The 15,973-nt window shown below is 43.9% G+C and overlaps 1 protein-coding gene across 1 annotated transcript in view; it reads left to right on the top strand.

Moving 5' to 3' along the window:
• The window catches only part of SMIM19 (small integral membrane protein 19), an 83,022-nt gene that overhangs the window by 59,000 nt on the left and 8,049 nt on the right, over positions 1–15,973 (top strand). The gene's annotated exons all lie outside the window — the stretch shown is intronic.

Genomic DNA, 15,973 nt, shown 5'->3' with positions numbered 1-15,973 from the left:
CTTTCCAACCCACCCTCCCTCTACCCTCCCAGTATCGCCACTCACACCACTGGTCCTGTAGGGCTCATCCGCCCTGGATTCCCTGAATTTCCAGTTCCTATCTGTACCAGTGTACATCCTCTGGTCTAGCCAGACTTGCAAGTTCACCCCACTTTTCTATGACACGCATCTCCTCTCTGTTTCCTTTATGAGTGCACGTGTTGAGCAGGGACATGTTGTGAGAACAACTTGTTCTTAAATTGAAGGTAGGATTTAGTGTGAACCTAAAATCCATTCCTGTATCTCTGTTTTTAATCTAGTTCGCAGAAGGTAATGTGTGACAGTGGAAGCCCAGATACATTTGTGAATTTTACACAAGAAATAAGCCTCAATCCATAACTGAGGGGTGGAAATAAACTGGTGACCAAACAGAGAGTATTGGCGAGATGACTCTAGGAGATCAAAATGATAAACCTGACTGGAACGTTTAAAATCTTGTTCCCCCTCTGGTACACTTTGGGCCTGATCTGGTTTCAATATTTTCTCTGTGTGTGTGTGTGTGTTGATAGGTATATATCAGGGTTTATCTCTGTATTTTTGTAATGTCATTGTGGAGAGCCCTTTTTGTCATTTGTTTGTCTTTGTTTCAGTACAGGAACCCCAGGATTGATGAACCCATAGAGACAATAAGTAAAATAAGGGTTCCTGGGTGGGGGGGTGCAGTGGGGAGAGGGTAAAGTGGAGCTGATATCAAGGAGTTCAAGAAGGAATAAAATTGTTTCAAAACTGATTGTAGTAGCAATTATGCAACGCTGCCTGGTGTGATTGCACTACGGAAGCTATGATACCTGTAAGACTCCCATGCAATGGTTTTGGAGAAAGCACCAACAACAGGCCAGTACTGCAGCTCTCCTGCAAACTTCTCTCTTAGCCGTTCAGTCCCAAATTCCTCAATTCCCAAGGTCACAGCTGCTATTCCTCTCTGCTGGTATTTCCGTAAAATCAAAGTTTTTGTTTATACTTTTTTTTTTGACAAGACAAATAGTGGAGATATTTTTGGTTAAAATGAGAGTTTGATCTCATCAAGCCTCCAAACGGAGTCCTCAGGATGCCGGCCAGCAGAGCTGTTATCTGTTCTGAGGACCCCACTGGTGTGGGTAATTGTGCAAGTCTGTCCAAATGCTAAGGCCATATTTTCATACCCTCTTGCAAACTGATATTTCTTTTCAGGGCTACAAGCATAAAAGTGATGATGCTTTCATTACAATAATTGACTAGAAGTGGTTAGAACAGCAAGAGATCCTTCAGATATATCTTGTCTAAAATGTGTAGGTACAAACGAGGAGAACATATGCCTGTAGTTAAGTTGTGCTGAATTAAAATGGAAGATACTAGATGCTAGGATTGCTGCTTATTCCTCTGGCTTAAACTCTCCGCTCTCCAGAAACTTAAAATATCTTAACATTTCTAGAAGCAGTTAAATAGTCTCTTGTTTTATTACACTTATCAAAATGGTCCATTACAAAAATACAAAAATACTCACTGATTCAATCAAACAAATCTTTTTGTATCTAGACCTTTTTGATGACCCAATGGCTCTTAAAGTTTGGTCTGCAGACCATGGGAGACACCAAGACCCTTTTATGGATTTCACAAGGTCAGCATTATTACTGTTATCTCACGAGTCTTTTTTTTTTTTAAGTATCTTACTGTGTTTTTGGTGAGAATATACGTAGCAAAACACAGTTCCATCCAACACCAGGTGCCTCTTGATAGACCAAGAGAGAAATGTGGAATATAACTTCAAATGAATTAAATTTGTTCTCAATCCTTCTGTTGAGTTCTTAACTGTCTTCTGTTATATTGGCTATAATCTCTGTGACCTTATTTTTGCCCCAAGTAAATTTTGGAGTCTTGATATTTTCCTTGAGCTTACATGAAAGCCTAAGAAGTAAGCACCACTTTGTTGTCTTGGGTGGCTATCATATTTATAAATTAAAAACAAAAACTTTATAAAATGTAAAACTTAGTATTGTAGAATTAATAATATTTCATTTAAAGACAGGACAAAATGTATCTATAATAGGAGCTTCTTCTATGTAAAGGATCACTGATTGAGTAAACAGCTAAGCCTTTAGCTGCTAGCCAAAAGTTGGGGAGAAAGACCTGGTGATGTGCTTGGGTAATAGCCAAGAACATCCCAAGGAACAGTTCTGCTTTGTCATGTGTTGAACCCATGGATTCAATAGCAACAATAGACTGTTGGCTTCCTCCACTTAAAAGTTTCACCATCTCCATGCAAAGATTCCGAAAAGATGAAACATGTATATCAAAAAGTTATCTGATGCAGAAAGACAGTCTCCAGAGAAACTAGATGGAACTATGAATAACTATGAATAAGAAAGAGAAATAAGATAAAAGCTGTCTTTCCCTGGGCTGAATACATGTTAATAATTTACTACGATTTAGCAGTGTGATGGTGCTAATTAGTTTGTGCATCAGTTGGAAAACAGTCACTCAGCATTTAAAGAGAAAAGGAATCAGACATTTGAAATGTAATTGTGAACAGTTCCTCAAAGGCCAAAAATGGTTTGTTCTATCTTTTTGTATTAGAAATAAAAATAAAAAAAACAACCTTCCAACATGCTGTACAGAGTTCTCTGATTGGCTAGGGAAGTGCACATTGTAGTTGTAAGATTTCTCAGTCTTGTACAGTGGACACTGTGAATACCTGCTGGATGGAAATTCAGTCAAAGAAATCATGGCAGTGGCACACAGTGATCGGTTACATTAAACATGGAGTTATACATATGATGACGGAACAGGATCCCTGGTAGTGTCAAGGGCTATGCACTGAGTTGTTAATCACAAGGTCAGCAGTTCAAACCCACAAGCTGCTCCTCAGGAAAAAGATGAGGCTTTCTACTCTTGTTAAGAGTGACAGTCTTGGAAACCCACAGGGTTCTACCCTGTCCTGTAGGGTTGCTAGGCATCAGAATCAACTCAAAGCAGTGAGAGAGAGATGACTGAGTTAGCATGTCATCTGTAGAATTGTCCCTTTGTCTCATAAATAGAACAAATTGATAGCTGACGCTGGACTTGCTGCTTTGTGTCTGTTTGGTATCAGCCCCAGTAGATAATCACCAAAGGTCTGCTATGGCAATGCTTGGCAACAAACACAAAGGGCTGAATGGCTTTTTTGACAACAAACTTGCTGCTTGGCAAGATACACACCATGTTGAATAGCCTTTTTTGAGAGGTGCAGTTTATCCTGGATCAACTCTATGGACATTTGCATTGCTGAGGCAAAAGGGCAGGTGGATAAACTGCTGACACCTTAGCATGAATTGAGGTTCAAACGCTAAATTATGCAGGCAGTCGTATTATTCACTGACACATACTTGTAGTCTCAAAATTAATAATAACAACAGGTAACCATGATTACAAAGCCAGCTTCACTTTGAAATGCCCCCGGCATATCAGGGGAAATAGTTCATTTCATTAGGTTTCAGCATCTTGAGCACTGAGGTTGTCAGGTGCTGTTGAGAGTAGAACTTTGCACCACAGGGTTTTCCAGGCAGTGAACTTTGAGAAACAGATTGCCAGGCCGGCCTCCCAAGATGCCTCGGGACAGGTTCGCCCTGCCAATGCTTTGGTTCACAGACAAGCGCTTAACCATGTGTGCTGCCCGGGGACCTCACCCCTTAAACACGTTGTTTTCAAGTGTCTGTGGGACAACATAGGGACTTGCACAGTGACCACACACTGAGGTGTGGTGGTTGTCTCCTGGCAAGGTGCCAGTACCAGGTTTGGTTGGTGAGGTAAACGAGTCACTTCTGCCTTAGAGCAGGGTTTCTCCTTCAAAGAATGGCAGCTAGACAAGCTACAATATTTGGACTGTGGCATGTGGCAGACAGTGTGTCAAATAGGTACAAAGTGAACCTATTGTTTCAAAGAAAACAACCGACGTTTTTCCTTGCCGATGATAAAATTTAGGCTTTCCAGAAAAAATTAGAACAGTAAAGCTTAAATCCACCAGCTTGATCACATCCTGATAAATGGTGACTATCAATGTTGGTGATGCCAATACATTTCTGACATTATGTTTTAGGATTTGGCATTTTTTCACTGTATGTTACTTACACCTTATTTGGACATGCAGTGTGCATGTACAATGCAGTAAACCATTATTTTTCAAGTGAAAAATGCATGACATTATAAAAGTCTTCATGAATAAAACATCCATTCAAAGTTGATCTAGATCAGTGGATTTTAATGTAATAATAGGTGAAAAGTTAATTTTTATGGTGTAAAGGTGAAACTGAGGTACAGGGAGATGGACAGACATAACTGACAGGACAAAGGAGAGTAGAAACAGAAATAGTTTTATTAGGGGGGAAGCTCCCGGATGAGGTTCCGTGACCTAGGCCAACAGGTCACGGAAGTCGTGCTCAGCAGCTCGGGGCACGGGTTTTTAAAGGGGTGGCGAGGAATGTATGCCGAATATGGTAATTAGCATATAGGGGACTGGAAACTCCGAGAATTGCTTGTCGACTCTTTGCAGCTTTCTTCAAACCCAGAACATCCGATTTCACTGGTTATCTTATCTGTCTGCTGCTGACCTTTGGAATGTGCCGGGAAGCAGGAGCAGGGCCCGGACCTGGTTCAGCTTAATCCAAACAGGGCTGCCTAGGTCAGACCTGGCCCAAACATTCCAAACTTCTTAATAGTGGTAATGGGTAAAGAGCTCTGCATTAGCTACTTCCTGCTGAGATAGGGCAAAGAAGGGGGTGATTAAGAGTTGGAAGGTTTGGGGCCTGGCTTGGTAGGCTGCGGACTGTAAGAGTGGTGAAAAAGCTGATTGAAGATCAGGTTGGAGATATTTTTCATTCGTTCCTGCAAAAATTTAAACACACATGGAGCTAAAAGTAATAGTACACAGATTATTATCAGAGGTCTTACGAGGTGCATGATCCAGGTCATGACAGGACTTTGAAACCACGAGGAAGGGCTGGTGGTGCCCCACTGACGTTTTTAAATTTTTTCATCCATGTCATGATGGTTTTGAAGGGTTACCTGTGCCAGGGATGTAAGCTGTCGCTGTAAGGAGGTGAGAGGCTCCAAGGTGGAGTTCATGACTAGCTGGAATTGTTTGTTAAAGTTCTGTGTTTGGAGCATGTTGTGGTCTAAGGCTCTACTAGAAATCTCTGCTGCTTCCAGGGAGGAGGCAAAACTAAGGTTTACAAGGAGAGGTAGGAATACAGCTACGCTTGGCCTTACTAGCCCTGATTTATTATCATGATAAGGGCATTTTTGATCTTGTCTCTGCAGGGAGGCTAGAGAGACTGGGATGGATTTGGAATGCCACTCTTCTCGACCTTCCGGTGGGGAGTAACTATGCTAATTCATACTGACCATATAGGATGAGCCGAGGAACTACATACAGTAACTGGAAAACAAGGTCCTTCTGTGGACAAATTTACACAGTTAGTTATTTGCTCAGCCGAAGTTGGTGGTTGGAGGTCCTTTATGACTTAGTGTTTATTTAGAGTTAAACTCAGAGTGGCAGGGGTGGGGCACAGGCTTAAACAGATAGCAGCGGAATGAGATAAGTGTGTCTTGGAGGGAGAGAGAAGTTAAGGGAGTTGGGCTGTGTCTGCTTTAGATCTGTTTTAGGAGGGGCTGCAGGTAAAGGCAAATGAATACTGACAAGCTGGGTTAAGGGGAATGGTGAAAAAGGCGTGGAGAAGGGAATGTGGGACAAAAGAGTATAGGGGTTGGGAACTACCAGGTGTATGGGGATAACATTTTTGTTAATGAGTCACAGGTCCTGGACCAAGCGATAAGTACCATTTGGTTTCTTACTGGTAAGATTGGAGTGTTGCAGGGAGAGTGGGTAGGAGTAATGAGGTTGCTATAAAGGAGGCATTGTATGATGGGTTAATATCTCGGGAAGCAATGAGGTCTGTAGGACCAGTTCTTCCAGGTCGGGTGAAAGAAGGGGAAGGAACAGAAGTGTTATGAGACCAAAAGTAAGGTGTAAGGAGGCTCCTAACTAATTTAAAATGTTTCTTCCCAACAGAGGGACCGGTCACGAAAGGATTATAAGGAAGGAATGAGTAAAGGGCTAGTACACCTGGGGCAGGTAGGCTTGCCATCAATATCCATGACCGAGATTGAGGAAGGACTGCCTAGCCCTGAAAAGGAGGGCAGGTCAGAAAGGATAGCTTCTGTGTAAGAAGGAAATTTACTCACCCAATACCTTGAGCAATACCCCAGGTTCAGTGAAGGTGATGGGGGGGTCCAGTTAGGGCTTCTTCAGACTTCAGCCAATCCCAGCAGGGCCAACAGCAGGTCAGGAATTGGAAGGAGAGTCACCCGCGTGGAGACGCAAAGGGCCTGTCACTTTTCCAAGGACAGACAGATTTCCAGTGTCTGCTTTGACTGCACGCCAGTCAGGGTTTGGTTGGAGCTTTAGGCCTGGGGCACTTTTGTGACCAGTGCCCTTTTCCACACTTGAAGCAGGCACCAGGTGGTGGTTGTTGTTCCCATACACCCTTGCCCCACGCTGCCCTTCTGGGGCCTTGGGGGATCGCCGGCCGCAGGGCTGCTACTAAGGCTTGGGTTTGAAATTTACCTTCTGCCGGAACCAGGCTTCACAGGCTAACTCTGCCTGCTCCTCAAGCTGTTAAAAACCTTAAATACCATATTCTCTAAATTTCGGACCGGGATTTGAGGGCCTTTTGGGTTAAAGCATTAATTAAATGGCTTTAAACGGTGGTTGGACTTTTGCCAGGCTTTTGAGTGATCTTAAGTTTATTAAAATTGACTTCTATATGGGAAATGGCCTGAAGCTAAGCCAAGACACGCTGAAGCATTTTATTACGGTGGGCATGTCCGTCCCTACTTGCTTGATTATCAATTTGATAACTCTAACCAGTTTTTGTCTGGGAGCCACCTAGGTCAGGGCCAGTCAAATGAACCTGGTTGGAGTGCTGCTGAACAACGAGAAAAATGCGTTTCCTCTTATCTGCGCTTAGGGTGGAGGAAAGGATGACAAAAATATCATTCCGGGACAAATCATAAGCTTGAGTTAAATATCAAAATTCCTTAATACAGGTGGTGGGATCATTAAAAAGGAGCCTAAATGCTTTTCAATCTGAGATAAATCAGTGAGAGAGAAGGGAACATGAACCAGACCACTCTCTCAGTCCCGGCCACTTTCTGGAGCTGACAGAGGAGAAGGGGGGTTCTGCGATTGATCGGTGTGCTTCCTAACCGGTGAGGCGAGCGCAGCGAAGCGGGTAGATCGGGAGAAGAGGACATGGGGGACTCAGGGTGGCCAGGATAGGGAGAGGGGTGAGTAGGAGGGGAGATAAGGTGTTCAGGCTGGTCCAAAAAGGTAGACACCAGAGGGTGTGCAGAAGCAGGAGGAGAGGAGGGATTTCCTTTAGTGAAGAGGACTTGGGAAGGGGAGCAGGAAATACAGAGAAAGGGATGGGAGCGCAGAGAAAAGGCAGCCTGGACGTACAGAATCTCAGACTATTTGTGAGTTTATTGGCAGAAATTGTCAAGATTTCAGAGGCTATTGAAATCAAAAGTGCGGCAGGCAATTAAAGTTGTTACTTCCTGGAGCCTTCTGACCCCTTTCTCCTGCTGGTCTCATGGTGGTGACCACGGATTTGTGTGCTTCTTCCTTTTCTGGGAGAGGTCTGTCAGAGGCTGAGGGTGTTGGCTCAGTGGAGGCTGAGCAGAGAGGGAGCCAGGAAGGGGAGAAAGGGGCAGAGAGAGAGAGAAAGAGAGACTCCAGGGAGTCTGAAGGGTCTGGCTCGGGGAGGAGGTGGGTGTCGGAGGCACAGTGCCTCAGCCTTTGGGAGTTGAGGGGGAAGCAGAGGAGGTGATGGCGAGGGGTACCCAGAATATGGAGAAGGCCTTACTGGGGGCCCAGACAAAGAGTCAGGGGGTCTGGAGAAAGACGGAAGGGGAGTACTGTCAGGGGCCTGATTAAGAGTGTTTGGCTAAGCGATCTTGAGCAGGGTGACAGGTCGTAGAGAGGGACAGGAGCGAAGAAAGAAAAAGACCCGAACATACAGGACTTCTGATTATTTGTGAGTTTGCTGACAGGAATTATTGAGGTTGCGGGGAACGTTAAAATCGAAAGTGCTATTTTCTGGCTAGCACAACTCATTGTCCAATTGGTATTGAGGCCAAACTTGGTTACAGAAAAAGACCAGGTGTTTAGGGCGGAAATGAGGAGCCAAACCCAATTCAGTAAAGTTAGCAGTAGGCACCCCAAAGGACTGTCCTTAGGGGGTTGACCCAGAAGACTTCCCATTGTGTCTCAAACTACAGGGGGTATGGACAGAGGAGAAGGGCATCCCCTGGTCCCCATTTGCACCCATCAGTCAGGAGGTGGCCCGGTAACCCTGAGAGGCGTCCTGTCCTGGTCAGAGCTAGGGGCCCAGTGGAAGAGTCCTGGACTCTCTGGAACAGGAAAGTTCCCTGTGGCTTTAACGGGCAGACAGGGACCTCCGATCAGGGACACATTAGAAACCAAGGAGGGGGAGGGGGGCCTGGCTTTATGGCCAGCAAATATGGAGGTTGCTCAGGCCTTTGTTCAGGGTCAGAGTAAGAGGAAGCAGAACATGTTAGAGATTGCACTGCAGAGCCTCAGACGCAAAACACAAACAGGTAGAAAGGGCTCAGACACACCCTCTGTGTTCCAGTCCAGGCAGAAGGTGCAGTGACTGCTTGGCCTAGTACTAGGAGTCCTTTTATCAGCAGGAATCCCAGGAAGTAAACATAGAGACAGAGGGCTGGAGGCCACATGAGAGAAGACAGACATAGAGAAAAGATGGACACGAGAAACTGGCCTTATCGTAGCACCCCTTTTGGGGAAAGGCAGTTATTTCCAGCTCCTCTTGGTACGAGGGTTGCAGAATAAACCCCTGCAGCGGCGCCACATTCAGCTTCCTAGCGTACTTGCTTTTCAGGGCTTTCAGCTAGTTAGCCTCCCGCAGACCCTATGTTCCTGCATGAGTTTGCTGGTCGTCAGTGTCCAGAGCGACAAGACAAACAAGACAGAATGAACATACACAGAGAGATACTGACCAGAAGTTGCTTGCTCAGACAGCCTCCAGAGGTTCTAGAGGAGAGGAGGGGTGGGCTACGTCCCAGCCGAAGCAGGGCCAGGAAGGCTCGGAGCCCGTGTCCCTACCTCTCCCGGGCTTCAGGCACCAAATGTAAAGGTGAAACTGAGGTACGGGGAGATGGACAGACATAACTGACAAGACAAAGGAGAGTAGAAACAGAAATAGCTTTGTTGGGAGGAAGCTCCCAGACAAGGTTCCGTGACCTGGGCCAACAGGTCCGGGAAGTCATGCTCAGCAGCTGGGGGCACAGGTTTTTAAAGGGGTGGTAAGGAATGTATGGCAATTAGCATATGGGTTCTGGAAACTCCGAGAATTGCTTGTCGACTCCTTGAGGCTTTCTTTGAACCTAGAACATCTGGTTTCACTGGTTATCTTATCTGGCACCGTCTGCTGCTGACCTTAGGGTTGTGCAGGAAAGCACATGCAGGGCCGGGACCTGGTTAAGCTTAGTCCAAACAGGGCTGCCTAGTTCCGACCCAGCCCAAACATGGCTTCCGATTTCACACTGCAATAAGTATTATAAACTATTGTTTGGAGAGTTTTGATAAAACATCAAAGAATAATATCCAAAATTATTTGAAAATTTTATTAAAATACTCCTTTTTCTAACTAGTTGTATACATGTCATTAGACACCATTGATTTGGTTCTCATGGTCACCTTAAGTACCTAGAGACCTGGGTATAACAGGACAAAACAGAAATGAAACTTACATGCATAGGACTTGATTATCTTTTAAAATTTCAGCCAAAACAACATATCACAACAGAGTGGATACAGCAACACAGTTGTCTTCTATTAACTAAGACATTAAAGAGATTGGTAAAATGTAAAACAGATGTTATCTGTGTTAAAATGTAAGAGATTTATTGTTATTTTTAATGAATAAATGTAAATATTTTAGAGGTCTCTTAATGTATAATATAGAAAATATATCTCCATTACCAGCTCAAATACACAGGAATAAAATAATCTACATTTGTAGATTGAGGTGATGGGGAAGCTCAATATAATCAGTGAGAGTAAGGCCTGGGGCTGACTGTGGAATGGATGATCAATTGCTCACATGAAAGTTCAAGTTGAAGCCGAAGAAAATGAGAACCATGAGGGAGGGGAAAGTGGGGAGGGAGGGGGGAAGATGAGGAGCTTATGCCAGGGGTTTAAGTGGAGAGAAAATGTTTTGAGAATGATGAGGGCAATGAATGTACAAATGCGCTTTACACAATTGATGTGTGTATGGATTGTGATAAGAGTTGTATGAGCCCCTAATAAAATGATTTTTAAAAAAATACAACTTTCCTCTAGTTCCTAAATGCTTCCTCCCCCTCACCCCCAACTATCATGATCCGAATTCTACCTTGCAAGCCTGGCTAGACCAGAGGATGTACACTGGTACAGATAGGAACTGGAAACACAGGGAATCCAGGGCGGATGATCCCTACAGGACCAGTGGTGTGAGTGGCAATACTGGGAGGGTAGAGGGAGAGTGGGTTGGAAAGAGGGAACCGATTACAAGGATCTACATGTGACCTCCTCCCTGGGGGACGGACAACAGAAAAGTGGGTGAAGGGAGACGTCGGACAGGGCAAGATATGACAGAATAATAATTTATAAATTATCAAGGGCTCATGAAGGAGGGAGGAGCGGGGAGGGAGGGGAAAAATGAGGACCTGATGCCAGGGACTTAAGTGGAGAGCAAATGTTTTGAGAATGATGAGGGCAATGAATGTGCAAACGTGCTTTACACAATTGATGTATGTATGGATTGTGATAAGAGTTGTATGAGCCCCCAATAAAACGATTTTTAAAAAAAAGAATAGGAAAACAGAGCCACAGTACCAAACAAGATTAGTCAACATCAAACCATTTCAAGAGGCAGCATATGATCGAGAGCTGATGGTCCTGAAGGAAGATATCTAAGCTGCACGTAAGGCAGTAGGGAAACCAAGGCTCCAGAAATTGATAAAAAAAATTTAAACATTTCAATAAGCTGATGTAGTGCTGGAAACACTCATGAGTTTATGCCAAGAAGTTTGGAAGATGGGTACTTAATAAACTTAACAGGAAAAAGAAAGCATGTTTGTGTGCTTAGAACAGAATGCAGCCATTATCAAACAATATCATAATATCACATGCAAGTACAATTTTGCTGACAGTAATTCAAAAAGGTTTCAGTCGTTCATAGACAAGGGGTGGCTCGAAATTCAAGACAGATTCAAAAGAGTTCTTGGAATGAGGGGCTCATCATTGCTGGTGTCAGGTGAAGAGTGGCAGAAAGCAGAGACTGCCAAAAAGATGTTTCACTGTGTTTCATTGACTATGCAAAGGCATTTGACGGTGCGGATCATAACAAATTATCGCTAACATTGTGAATAATGAGAATACCAGAACTGATTTTGCTCATGTACAACCTGTTCATAGGTCAAGAGGCAGTTACATACTTATTCATTCTGTATGTTGAGCAAATAACCCAAGCAACTGAACTATGTGAAGAAAAACATAAAGACTCATTCACAACGGTGGTGTGCAGAGGACACAACCTTGTGTGCTGAAAGTGCAAAGGACTTGAAGCACTTACAATGAAGATGAAAGACTATAGCCTCCATCATTGATCGCATCGCAACGAACAGATTCCATCTCCACTAAAACAGAATTCTCACCAGTAGGCTAATAAAGAACATAAATAGAGGAAATATTGACGTTGTCAAGGATTTTGTTTTACTTGGATTCACAGTGAATGTCCTTGGAAGCTAAGTCAAGAAATCAAATGACATATTGCATTGGGAAAATCGGTGGCACATATTGCATGTGAAAGCTGGACAATGAATAGGCAGATCAAAGAAGATCAGGTGTCTTTATGATGCCGGTGAAGAATGTCACATGCTAGGTACACCCACTGGGGACTGCTAGAAGAAGGGACAAATCTGTGTCGGGAGAAATAGAGCCAGAATGCTCCTGACCTGTGAGGATGTTCTTTGAACGTGCCATCAGGAGGGACCAGTCCATGGAGGAGGACATCATGCTTGGTAAAATAAAGGCTTGGTGAAAAAGAGGAAGATCGTCAGGTAGAAGCAACAATAAGCTCAAACATCACAGTGACTCTGAGGATGATGCAGGCCTGGGCCGTGCTCTCTTCTTCATCGACAGGAATCGGAACCAACTCGATGGCATGTAACAAGAAATAGAAACCAAGATAATCTTTTTTTTTTTTTTTTAATCATTTGGGATCTTCAGTAATTTCTAAGTGTTGTGTCGTGATGCCCTGAGGTGCCCTGGTGGCATAGTGGCTGCAGGCTGGGCTGCGGTCTGCTAGGCCAGCGCCATACAAATCCACCTGTCACTCCTCGGGAGGAAGACAGGCTTTCTATTCCCATAAATCATACCAGCCTCCGAAACCCACAGGGGACGTTCTATCATGTCCTGCAGAGAGTCTATGAGTCAGCATTGACTCCATGGCAGTAAGTTTTTATTTTTATTTTTTTGAGTGATGAGATCAAAAGTTTGAAAACAACTATGCTAAACAGTACTTTGGCACATCAGTGATTCACAGCATTCCTACCAGTTCTCAAAAACCGAGTCATGAATCGTCAAGGCTATGTGAATTGCTTACATGTTCTTATTTATCCCCACTGGTTCTCATCCTTGCTGTACCTCTCCCGCCACTTCCAAACAGTTGCTCCATTTTGTACATGCAACTCTGATCCTACCAAACTGGGCCTACTACTGTCCACTTTCTTCCCTGCCAGTAAAGCCCCAGCTTTGTTTCCTCTGCTGCCCATGGCCTTGACTTTCAGGGCAGGATATGACTCTCTCCAGGCTGGTGGAGGAATCTTATTTTTCTTATAGATCAGTAACGACCTCATTCCCTTTGCTACGTGATGGGTTTAAGAATGTTCCTGTGATGAGGCCGCTGGGGAGGTTACGCTCCATTTTTAAAACCGAGCAAAAGGCAGGGTTGATTCCCTCTTTCTGCATGAATGCTGTTGGTCCATGACTCCTGGACCCACTGCAGCCATTTGGGGCCCAACAGGAGAACCAACCTAGTAAACAAGCCAATCTGTAGAGGATGATAAAGCAGTAAATTAGCAGGATATTGTTGTGCTAGAAAATTACCTAGTCCTACAACTGTCCAATTTCTTTATGTCTTATCAGACACTTCTAAATACATTTTCTGCGGCCTAAGCCAGCTTAGTCTGAGTTTATATGTACTTTTAGTTGAAAACATCAAAATCTCTCTTGACATTGATACGAATTATTTTCACTTGTCTTCCCTCCCCAATCTCGCTTTCCACCTTCTGATTCCCATGGGTAAGAAGCTAGTGTTGCAGAGGTAAGAGCACAGACTTTAGACCCTAGGTTCCCAAACTTAGTGGTCTACCGCCTTGTTCTCAGGGGAAAAAATTGCTCATGGTGCCTGGCAATGAAAAACTTTTGTACTATAGCCAGTGGTGGAATCCAAATAACTTAACTGGTTCACAGCCCTAATAACTGTTTTAAGTATATAAAAAGATATACTTAAAGGTAGTTTATTATTGCATACAATTAATACTTAGAACAATAAAAGAGGTACACAAAACTAGATTATACAAGTTTTATAATATTAATAAAATATTAAATGACAAAAACAACAAAACTGTTGTATTGATATTTCCATATTGTTTTCCTGATTGGCAGCCTCTCTTGCAATATTCTTTACTTTTACCTGAGCATCATCAGCTGTGTGATTTATCCTTAACCGTCTTTTCACTGTAGAGTAGGATCCATTCCTTTAGAGGTAGGCCAACTATGAAATGGTCACTGTGTTTGATGTACTAGAAACAGGTCACTTCTCTTCTCCGAACATACTCTGTTCATCTTTGAAAACCCCCTTTCCACTTCTGCTGATCTTTACAGCAATTATGTCTGACAATATTTTAGCTCTTTGAACACTTTTGGAATTGCATGATTCACTCATAATATCTCATGGTAATATAGTTCTGTCTAGTCTTTTATGCCTGTGGATGGAATGAACATGGGTGCTTAGAATATGCTGTTGTGCAGGTGAATGTTGAAACAGAGTAAGGAATGTAAATTTGTGATTTCCACATTAAGTGGCTGCCCAGTTGCCCACCTTAGAGAGAACCCTAATTATAAGTGCCATTTTCACAATGGGTTCACTGAACTCAACAAAGAAATTAACTATGGGTTGTACTGAACTGGTGTGAACCAGCTGAATTCTACCTCTGATGGTGGCATATCATCCAGGATAAAGTATAGGTGTCTGCTTTACTGCGCTCCTGGTTTTGCCCACTTTGGGAAACACTGCTGTAGACTAGACTGGTTAGGCCTTGGATTCCACTCAAGTCACATCCTAGCTGAAGCTTAGGGCAAGATGGAATCTCTCTCTACCTTGATTTCGTTTAAAGTCTGTATAGTCTATTGCATAGGGTTATGGTGAGGCTTAAAGGAGTTGATATGTTTAAAACATTTAGAAGGCTGGGTAATTCAGACAAGGCTAACTTTCAATGACTGGTATTTTTGGTTTGCTTTGATTTTTGGTCATAGAAGTTGTTCAAACTCAAATATTAGTGTAAGCCACATGAAATGACCGACAACCAACCATTCTGACTGCCCAAACCAGCAATTTCATGTGATTAATCTAATGCTACTGGAAGTTATTTGCCAGAGCTACAAAAATGCTGGAAAACAAGAGCCGCCAAAGAACCAGCTCAGCTCAGCATGTAACCATTGGAGAGTCAAACAGGTCTGCTACCAAGCAGCCAACTTCTCTTACAAAGACAGACTTATACGCAGGCGCCAAGAGCTGCAAATCAAAACAAGCAAATGCGATTATGTGTGCATGGCTTGAAAACAGTAAAGGGCTGTTCAAATATTATTGTAAAAGAAAGGATTGTTCGCCATAAGCAATCTTTAGTGCCTCATCCATGAAAACTCTACATTTCAATAGTATGATGTTTGACACTTCAGCTTTTCACTCGAAAAGACCCCAGGGTAAAGGGATGAATGGGCAGCGCCATCGTCAGTGTGAGTTTTGTTCATCTCCTGATCCTGGCTGGATCACGTGGACTGGAAGAAAATATGTTTTCTTAAGCTTTTGAGAGCCTGATAACTTAGGTGTCTTTTTTCATTGAATTGATTTAACTTTAAAGTAGAGGATCATGACACAGCAAGAACTGTGTCCTTTTGACGCCCTCCCCAGGGGATAATAAACCCTCAACTAGCTAACATGAACTTCTCAAGCCCCAAGAATCCGGCCATTATGTGCAGGAACCACTCACTACCATGCATACACAGAGCAGTCGACTCCCAGGTGCTCCCTGGTCCACTCTGCGCCCAAGTTCACAGGCAGAGGTGCTAAGGAGCAGAAGCTAGAGAGGAAGGGCCAGAAGAAGGTGGAGATCTCATATCACTGTGCTGTCCACTTCCTCTTGGGATTGGGAGCTACCGGTTTTTGCAGGAGAAAAGGCCCTTCCGACTACCCAGGTGTGACCCCCTCATCCAAGTGAGCGAACACAGAGGTGGCTAGGGCGTCGGAGCAGCTGCAGAGTATGGGCCACCAGGAGAAGAAATAGTTCACTCGCTCTAATGGAGGCCTATGCCCTGGAATGCTGATGTGGGCCTATTCATGCCCATGGAAACCCTCCCTGCAGAGACCTGGCGTAGCTCCAGGGGCTGAGCTACACTGGTACTGGGAGCCCAGCCAGCCCGCTCAGGAGCTCCCTGGTGGTCTGAGACCCAACCCAAATCTTCCTTTTGTTTCCCAAATGGACTTTATCCCAAGCTCTAGGGAAAAGACTATGAACAGTGTTCAATTTGAACCAAACAGAAGTCTGCCGGGACCCC

The sequence above is a fragment of the Echinops telfairi genome, unplaced genomic scaffold (genome assembly GCF_000313985.2).
Source record: "Echinops telfairi isolate 266 unplaced genomic scaffold, ASM31398v2 ScPeMD7_9;HRSCAF=40, whole genome shotgun sequence".
NCBI classification, from domain to species: domain Eukaryota; kingdom Metazoa; phylum Chordata; class Mammalia; order Afrosoricida; family Tenrecidae; genus Echinops; species Echinops telfairi.
This window is presented reverse-complemented; position numbering and strand designations above follow the sequence as displayed.